Here is a 9,855-nt window from a genome sequence, read left to right on the forward strand (position 1 = left end):
CATCAAGAATGGTTCACAAAAATGAAACCATTAGAAGGTCAGAAAAATGTCATCTACACAGCAGACAATACACCGAATCCAATTCAAGGGACAAGCATTATCCCTATGAACAATTTCGCTGGTATGAAAGGATACATGAAAGATGTGCTCTATGTTTTGAAGCTCAGCAAGAACCTCTTGTCATAGTAAATGATGGAACACAACTATAGAGTCATCTTCGATGGAGATGCATGCACTATCAGAGACAAATTCAAAAGATGTCAGCTAGTAGCAAAAGGCGTCAAGGAAGGATACTTATATAGAATGCTAGCTATAGTACCAGATAAGCATGCCATGTCAGCTCAACCGCAACATATGCCACTATCTGCAAAATGGCACAAGAGATATGGTCATGTCAACTTCACGTACTTGTTAGATCTCAGGAATCTAATTATGGCAATTAGAATTCCAAAGCTACAGTTTCTTGGAAAGGTTTGCAAAGCATGCTACTTTGGCAGACAAAAGCGAACCAACTTTGGTAGAAGTACCTCTCGTGCATGAGGTATTCTGAATTTGATTCATACAGATGTATGGGACCAGACCCGTAGCATAAATGGTTCACTTTACTACTTGACTTTCATCGACAACTACAGTAGATATTGTTGGGTCTACTTTCTGAAAGAGAAATCTGAAGTATTTTTCGGATTTTAAGAATTCAAAGCCATGGTAGAATACTAGACAGGCAGAAAGATCAAAGTCATGAGATCAGATAGAGGAGGTGAATACATGTCTTTAGCATTCATGAACTTTTGCAAAAATCACGACATTCGAAGACAATTCACATGTGCAGATACTCCTCAGCAGAATGCAAGAGCTGAGAGAAAGAATGGGACTTTAGCAAACAGTGCTAGAGATTTGCTTAGTGAAAAGCATCTTTCGAATCAATATTGGGCAGAAGCAATAGCCACTGTGAACTATTTGCTTAATCAGATTCCTACCAAACCAATACAGGGTATGACTCCTTATGAAGCATTCACTAGACACAAGCAACACATTGGGCATCTCCGCATATTTGGTTGCATAGCATATGCCCACATACATGATGATCATAACAAGAAATTGGATACGAAGTCACACAAATGCATCATGGTTGGCTACAGTGAAGAAATCAAAGCATACAAGTTGTATGATCCCATCAACTACAAAGTCATTATCTCCAAAGATGTAATCTTTGAAGAGGAATCAGAATGGAAAACCTCACCTACACAGGAGATAGAAGCATTGACTTCACAGTCATCTACAGAACATGTTGATGAAGAAGAGCAAGAATTGCAAGAAACACCCCAAGCAGAGCCACAGTAGCTCAGACGGTCTACTAGGAAAAGTAGACCTCCAGCTAGATTGACATATGCTCAGAAAGGCAAAGCAATTCAGGTGGAAACCACCAACTATGCTCTTATGACTACCATCATGGCTATAGAAGAGCCAGTGTACTTCGAAGACGTAGTTGACAAGCCAGAATGGCAAACTGTTATGAATGAAGAAATGGATGCTTTGTATAAGAATAATACTTGGGAATTATGCGACCTTCCACCAGGAAAGAAGGCCATAGCAAACAAATGGGTATACAAAGTGAAGTACAATCCAGATGGAAGTATTCAAAGATACAAAGCCAGACTAGTTGCAAAAGGATTTCCACAAAAATATGGTCAGAACTATGATGAGACTTATGCTCCAATAGCAAAGATGGATTCCATACGATTCTTGATATCACTAGCGACACTCAGAAAATGAAATGTGTATCAACTCGATGTCAAGAATGCATTTCTCAATGGTTATCTAGACGAGGAAGTCTACATGCAACAACCAGTAGGTTATGTTGAACCAGGAAAGGAGAATAAGGTTTGCCATCTCAAGAAAAGTCTCTATGGCTTAAAGCAAGCACCCAAAAGTTGGTACAGTAGAATCGACAAGTATTTTGCTGATCTGGGATACATGAAGTCCAATGCAGATCATACTCTCTACTACAAAGTTCTAGGAGAAGACATTACTATTGCACTTTTGAAACAAGACTTATCTGCAGAGTTTAACATGAAAGATCTTGAACTTATGCACTATTGTCTTGGAGTTGAGTTCTGGAGAGATTCAGATATCACATTCATGAGTCAACTCAAGTATGTTGACAGTCTCCTAAAGAAGTTTCATATGGCACATTGCAAGATTGCAGCCACTCCTATGGAACAGAGTTTGAAACTTACTAAAGATTCAAAAAAGCCTACAGTCAATGACAGGTACTATAGGTAGCTCATTGGATCTCTTATATATCTAACTATCACTCGGCCAAATATTTGTTATGCAGTAAGCTCACTTGCACAGTTTATGGCAAATCCAAAACAGTCTCATTGGAATGCAGCCAAAAGAGTCTTGAGATACATGAGAGGTACAAGACAGTTTGGGATAGAATACAAAGGAAGTCATCCACAGTTGCATGGATACTGTGACAGTGACTACGCTGGAGATCATGGGACCAAGAGATCGACACAGGTATGCATTTTTCCTTGGTCAAGGTGCTATATCATGGTTGTCAAACAAATAGCCAACTGTTTCCTTGTCTTTGACTGAAGCAGAATATAGAGCACTCACTACAGGTGCATGTGAGGCTATATGGCTCAGAAGACTATTGTCAGAAATAGATTACTTTGATGAGTCAAAGCCAACAACAATATACTGTGATAATCAATTGGCTCAAGCATTGGCCAAGAATCCAGTATATCACTCCAGGACAAAGCACATTGATGTCATAGAGCACTTCATCGGAGAAAGAGTGTTACTTGGTGACATCACACTACAGCATTGTGATAGCAAAGAAAATGTTGCAAACATCTTTACCAAACCACTCGATAAATAGCTTTTCGACAAACACCGATTAGCTCTTGGTTTTGACCCAATGGTTTTGACCCAGAGGAAGGACATTCCCATTAAAGGGGTGTGATGGAATGTAATGCTCAGTTCTTCTTCAATTCCCCAGAATCATCATCTTGAGGGTTCGTCTTCCTGTCGAAGCTATTTCCTAATGAAAACCAGTTTCTCTTCCTCCCCTTCAAGGGTGAGGTTTATTGTGCATGTTTTTACTGGTCCCTCATAGATTGGAGTATCTCCAATGCTATCAGTTTCTTGAACTTTAGATTCGCTTAGTGGTCTTGGCATTGCTATTGGTGCACTGCTACATGTGTAATTCTTGAAGTACTCTCGCACTTCTCGAAGGTCAGCCTCTGATGGTGTTGAACTAGCTTGACATGTACCATGTGTACTGGGTGGCATAGTTTCATTTACCAATTTGTTAGGCTCTTTTTGACTTGCTATCCCATCCCCACTATCCCATGGCTATCTGCACAATCTGCTGTCCCATCCCTACTATCCCGTGGCCAATCACCTACCTTGCATAGTTTTACAGCGACAAATGTAGCCTGTGTTCTTCCCATATGCCTATACCTTTCGCTTTGGGCCTTGAGCCTCTGCCTCCCCTTTCTACCTTTTTGACTGTACCTACAATATGAACTCACAGGTCCTTGTATTCCTTACTCTTCCATTAACTCTCCCCCCCTCCTTTCCTTCATTTACTGTCTCCTCAATGCGCTCCCCCCTACCTTTCTTCTCAATTTATATATATTTTTATATTTGTCTTCCTCCCCCCCCCTCCCTGTTTACTTATCTTTCTCTTCTTTTCCCTTCCCCCCTTTTCTATTTACTTATCCTTTTAGCAAAGGTTTTTCCTTTTGCTCCTTTCCCTTATTAAATTTTCAATTTCTCCCTCCATTTCTCTATAATCCTAGCTTATCTATCCATTTATTTATGTTCCTAATCTATCTATCTCCCTTAAGCCCCCCACCCACTATTTCTTTAGGCCTTAATTCTAACTCTTTCCAATTCCCCCCCCCCTCCTTTCCTACTACCTTCAAAATTTCAGCTCTTGCTTATTGTCTTTCTCACCCCCCCCCCCCTTTTTTTACCGTTTATCAGCTCTCCATTTTTTTCTCCCCCTTTGCTTACAATTTTTTTCTCTTTTCTTAACCCCTTCAAACCACCCCTATTTCATTAAATTCCTTTTAATTAAACCCTCCCCCCCCCCATTACTTATTTCAATTTGTATTAACCCCCCTTTTTTTTCACTACAAAGGTGCATTATTTTTTCATCTTTAGATTGATCATGCTAACATTACTCTATATTAAACCACCCCTCTTTTTTACAGAGGTTCATTATCTTTGCTTCTTCACCTTGATAAGTGTATGGCTAAGCATCGATTTTCATTGTGACTCCAATAACAAGGGAGGGGTGTTGATGAGACCTGTCTTCCCAACCAAAGTTAAAACTGGTTCTCACTATTTTGCTTGTTGGATGGTGGTAGGTATGCAAACTCCCCTCTTTAATAAAAGTGATGCTTGCTATGACTTATCAAAGTGCAACCTTTTGAACAATTGTGCATTCTACAAACAAAAAAAAAAGCCCACCTCTCATTAACCTTTTGACAAAACATTAGCGTTCAATATTTTTCATTAATGACAATTGCTCTCTCTTTTGAGCTACATTGTTTTCATTTCACTATGGAAAGGGGTCTTGTCGAGTCTAAAACACACACACACGCGCGCGCGCATAGGCACACACAGATGCATGCATGCATGCACACACACACACACACACACACACCCCATAGCATGGGATGAGTAGCCATGGCATGGAACAAAGAACTAGGTGGATAGCCTTGTTGCATTGAACAAAATGAGGTCCAAGGATATTTTGTATCTCTTGCCAAAATGCCAACAGCTTACTTCTCGAGCATGTAGGAAATGGGAAAGTTCAGGATGGGATGGTTTGGAGTTTTACTTGCAGTATTGTGATGCCCTTGACCTTGCATTACCCTATATGCCAAGTACACTGAGCAAGACATCCTTTTGCTATAGGCAGATATTGCTAAAGCCTTTGATACGATACAATGGGATTTGATTTCACAAACTTTGCAGGCTCTAGGATTTGGAGAAAAAATGTGGCATCTTTCAATTCTCTCTCTGTGGAAGGAAACTCAAGCTCCATAGCCTACAGGGTTGGAGATAGAATTAGAGTGACACATAGTACACACACACACACTACACACACACACATGCATGCACACACACACACACGCACATACACATGTGCATGCACACACACACGCATGCACGCATGCATGTATGCATGCCCGCTTGCTCGCCTATCCACCCCCACACGCTCGACCGCCGGCCGCCCACCTACCCACCCACCTACCCATGCACTCACACGCACATGCACACGCACATGCACACACACACACACACACACACACACACACACATGTAGATGCACACACACGCACACGCACCTGCACCTACACCTACACACATGCACATGCACACGCACACACACGCGCACATGCATACATTGCATATTCAACCTTACCATGCCCATCACTATGGCAAACAAAATAGTGAGGGCCTATTTACCATTGACTATGGTAGAACAATCTTCTATTCTTGAGTCGATAGGTGCATATGAAGGGATCTTTCCAACATAGATCAACTGTATAAACCACTTAATGCTCTAGTAATCATGTTGCATGGTCATGCATAGTTAGGGGCCACATGGCATAATATATTTTGTGCCCATTCACCTTGGGCCATTCCCCTATTCACTTACACACATGGACACTTGTCTAACCTCTCAAGATGCTCTCCTATATCGTCATTCCTTTTTACATGGACATTCCTATTTACATAGCCATTTTTATGATCTCTTGTGCTCAATATGATATCTTATGGCACTTTACTATTTTCCTAGATAAGGCCATAGGCAAGTATCCTATGTACTTGAATAATTTCATTCTATATGTACATGGACATAACGCTTTACTATTTCCCTATTTATGGCCATTATCTTATAGGCCACTCTCCTATTTTTTTAAGGGATGTGGATAATACATAAAAGTGTATCCTTAGCAACATGTGTGGATGTGTGTGAGGATTATGGAATTTGTCCAATCCATATGGCTTTTCATGGATTATTCTTATACTATACTTTGGACATCAATAACAAGTCCAACAATGCTATGACACCTATCTTCCCTTCTACTTTAAGCTATGTTCCTAACTTAAGCTTATTGGATGGTAATAGGTATCAACACTATTGGTTGAGGCTATTTCCCTGCCTATGGCTCTGGCATGGCTCTGGCATGCATCCTTGCGATGCCCTTTAAGGATATTGTGGCTACTTGACCATGTTCAATACTCAGCAAATTAATGCTAGTGCTCTTAGGTGGGGTGGCCGGAGTTGCTAGTCTTCTCAAGGGGCAATCCTTGATTAAATTCTCTACTCCACAACTAGTACACAAGGGCGTACAGTCTATCATGGGTGGAACTACTAGGTAAAATCCCTATAGGGGTAGTCCTTTAAAAATATAGCCTCTAGCACTTAAAGCATGACACGGGAGGGTTCATTGAGCTCTTATACATGCACGCACTTGCCCTATGCAAGCCTTGGCATGTATAACATTGGATCAGGAGTCTTTGCATCACGGAGTTCATGTCTCTTGCCCTCGCGGCCATGGGAGCTATCTGGAACACTAGGACCTATTGATCCTCATGTAAGAGGAGGTGTGATTCCCATTACATACCTCGCACCACACATTGCCTCTCCTTGGAAACAAATGGGGGTAACTCGGTGTCTTCTTGGAGGTCCTTGACTTCCACTGCTAGCCCAACTGATTCAACAGATTTAAGGCCAACTCGCTCATATCCCAGCCTTGGGCTCGTCCTTGGGCTCGTTGCTCTCCTTCTTGGTAGGCTCCACACTAGAAGACCTTACCGATTGTGATATCTTTGATGGGGTTGTAGTTTTGTCCTCGACAACCTTATCCATCATATTATCATTCATACAGATAGCCACCTTGCTGCAAAGTTCGAAGGAAGTGGGATTCATAACCATTTAGTGGTCATGCACCTTCAGGTTTGCCAATCTGATGAAGAAACATGGAAGCAATCGTTCATCGTTCATCCTCTCATATGGTTCACAATGGAAATTGAGGTGTTTGATCTTGGCGATGTGATTCCAGCGGGATTCCTTGTGATTCTGTGCCACCTCATATGATCGGTGCTCCACTTATGTCCACTGGGGGTGAACCCTACAATGAATGCTTTGCATAACGCCTCCCAGTTGACTTTCTCTTCTAGTTTGAGGGCCCTATACCATTGGCCTACCTTGCCATCCAGACTAAGGACAAATGCATTAACCATATCTAGATCTCCGGGAGCACCAAAGGCTTCACATATTTGCTCGAATCGATCCATGTGGGAGACCGGGTATCCTTCCCCAAGGAATTTAGTCATCAACTTGGAGATGGCTATGGCCTACTTCATGATGTTGATCTTGAGGGAAGATGTTGAGAGTTCACACTCAACATCATGTGATAACGTGTGCATAGCACCTTCATGTGATCATATGTACATAGCACTAACCTTATAGAGTGTTATAAAGGAAAGGGTTTGATCATCTAACCCTAACCCTAAATGGGTTTGTATATATTCTATTTTTTTAGCTAAATCTAGTGTACACTTAGTCATTTGTGGTGTGCTCTCTAGCCGTGCCCTCTCTCCTCATCTCCACTCTTCTCCTCTCCCTGTTGAGAGTTCACGCTCAACATCATGTGATCATGTGTGCATAGCACCATCACGTGATCATATGTGCATAGCACTAACCTTATAGAGTGCTATAAAGGAAAGGGTTAGATTCCCTAACCCTAACCCTAAAAGGGTTTGTATATATTCTATTTTTTCAACTAAATCTAGTGTACAGTTAGTCATTTGTGGTGTGCTCTCTAGCTGTGCCCTCTCTCCTCATCTCCACTCTTCTCCTCTCCCCTCTTCATATTTTGTCATGGTATCAGAGCGATCTTGCCTTCCGCTGAGGCATTGTGATTCTTGTGAGAGTGAGAGAGATTGAGAGGTTTCTATCTTTAATTCTGTTGATGAAAGATTTCCGTTCATATGAGAGATTTTTCCATCCATATTTTCGTTCATTGCTTGAGTGCTTATGATAGTTTCAAGTGAGAAAGAGAGAGAGATTTCATTCTTGTAAGTGAAAGATTGTATCGAAATTCTTCTTGTGGAAGAATTCTTTTTCCTTTCATTCCTTCACTGAGAGAGATATAGGAGAGATCTGTTCTTTTGAGAGAAAAATAATGGAGTGAGAGACTTATTTTGTGAGAAATTATGTGAGATAAGGAGCCGACTCCTATCTTGATGCACAAGTAATGCTCGGACGACCTCAACAACTAGCTCCAGTCGATGTAGCTGCATCTTCAACGCTAGCAAGCTGCTCCATATGACCTTCTATAGCCTCTTTTCTGAAGCAAGCCTTGCACACGCTTTGCCGCTGTTGAAGAGGTAACTGGAAGTCGTAGGCTTTGCCTCGAAGCATGATGTGTGCGTTGTCATAGTTGATGCATGCAGGGCTAGAGTCGTGAGCCGAGAGGATAGACTTTCTCGACAGTCTAAACTTGCAAATGCTCTCCAAGCTCCGCCAATGAGCCCCTTGCAAACCATTCGCCTCTATTCGCCTCTCTGCCAGAGCCTGTGTAGCTACTCGACCAACGAGCAGCTACAACTAAGGCGGCCCTTGCAGTCGCCATCTACCTCCACGACTACAATGAAGATGCTCTCCAACAACCACGAGACCGCAACTCTACCTCAAACCACATCTTCAAGCTTTGCTGCAAACGACTCAACAATTTTAGTCTCTCCTATCCATCGCACAACTCAACGAGTCCCAGCTCCAAAGGCTCAGCCCAATGACGGCTCTAGCTTCGGCACATCTCCAATGATCCAACGGGCGACTCTGCCATCTTCGCGGTTCCCTATGCCTCCAAGACTCACCACAATGCACGGTCGACCTCCAATAGCTCCCTGCGCCATCTCTCATGACCAGCCAGCAGTAGCTCGAACAATGACTGCTACAACCACAGCACTCTTTGGTCGCTTCTACTCCTCCATGAGCTCACGGACTGCAGCGCAAGCTTCCAGTTGCCACCGCCTCCATCCGTCAACCATCATAGCAGACGACAACGAAATCTCTGAGATTCCGTCGGCATCTCAAAGATTTCGACTACCCAATCCCTAACACGTGGAGGATAAGGCAACCACATCCATTTGACACGTGGTAGATAAGCTCCACAGGGTAAGTTAATCCCGGTTAGATTGATCATAGGTCAGAGAACTTGGTCAACATTGTGACACGTGGCAATCGATTGCCACATCATCACTAACAGCACGTAAGCAATCCACATCACCACTACCATGTCATCACTGACTGCCATGTCATCACCGACAGCCACATCAGTAGGCCACTTCACCAGTGCCACATAGGTAGACACGTACCTGCCACATCATCAACTGCCATGTCAGCATATCCACGTCACCACTACCATGTTAGTAGTGCCATCTTAGTAGTGCCACCTCAGTAGTCCAATCAGCACTTATCTCTGCAGGCACACATAGTGCTCCACAGGCACCTCATGTGACCATTCCTGCCACCTTAGCATAGGCTTCACTAGCACACCTCTTGCTAAGCACAGTGCCACATCATCATGGCATGTGACTCACAGTGACACATCATCATTGAGCAAATTTGCACTCCTTTTGCCCCTCCACATAGATCAAGTCATATCTCTTGATCTAGGAAGAATTTGAGGGCGCTCCAAAAAGGAAAGTCGCTTGTTTTTTTGTGCTCTACGCGCTCGTCACATCATGCACACATTTCGGCGCAAGTTACACTCACATTTGAGGCTCGCTGACAAGACCACTTCCTTCACACAC

This window comes from Dipteris shenzhenensis, chromosome 23, assembly GCF_047967505.1.
Source record: "Dipteris shenzhenensis isolate YYH24624 ecotype China chromosome 23, Dip_SZ_1.0, whole genome shotgun sequence".
NCBI classification, from domain to species: Eukaryota; Viridiplantae; Streptophyta; class Polypodiopsida; order Gleicheniales; family Dipteridaceae; genus Dipteris; species Dipteris shenzhenensis.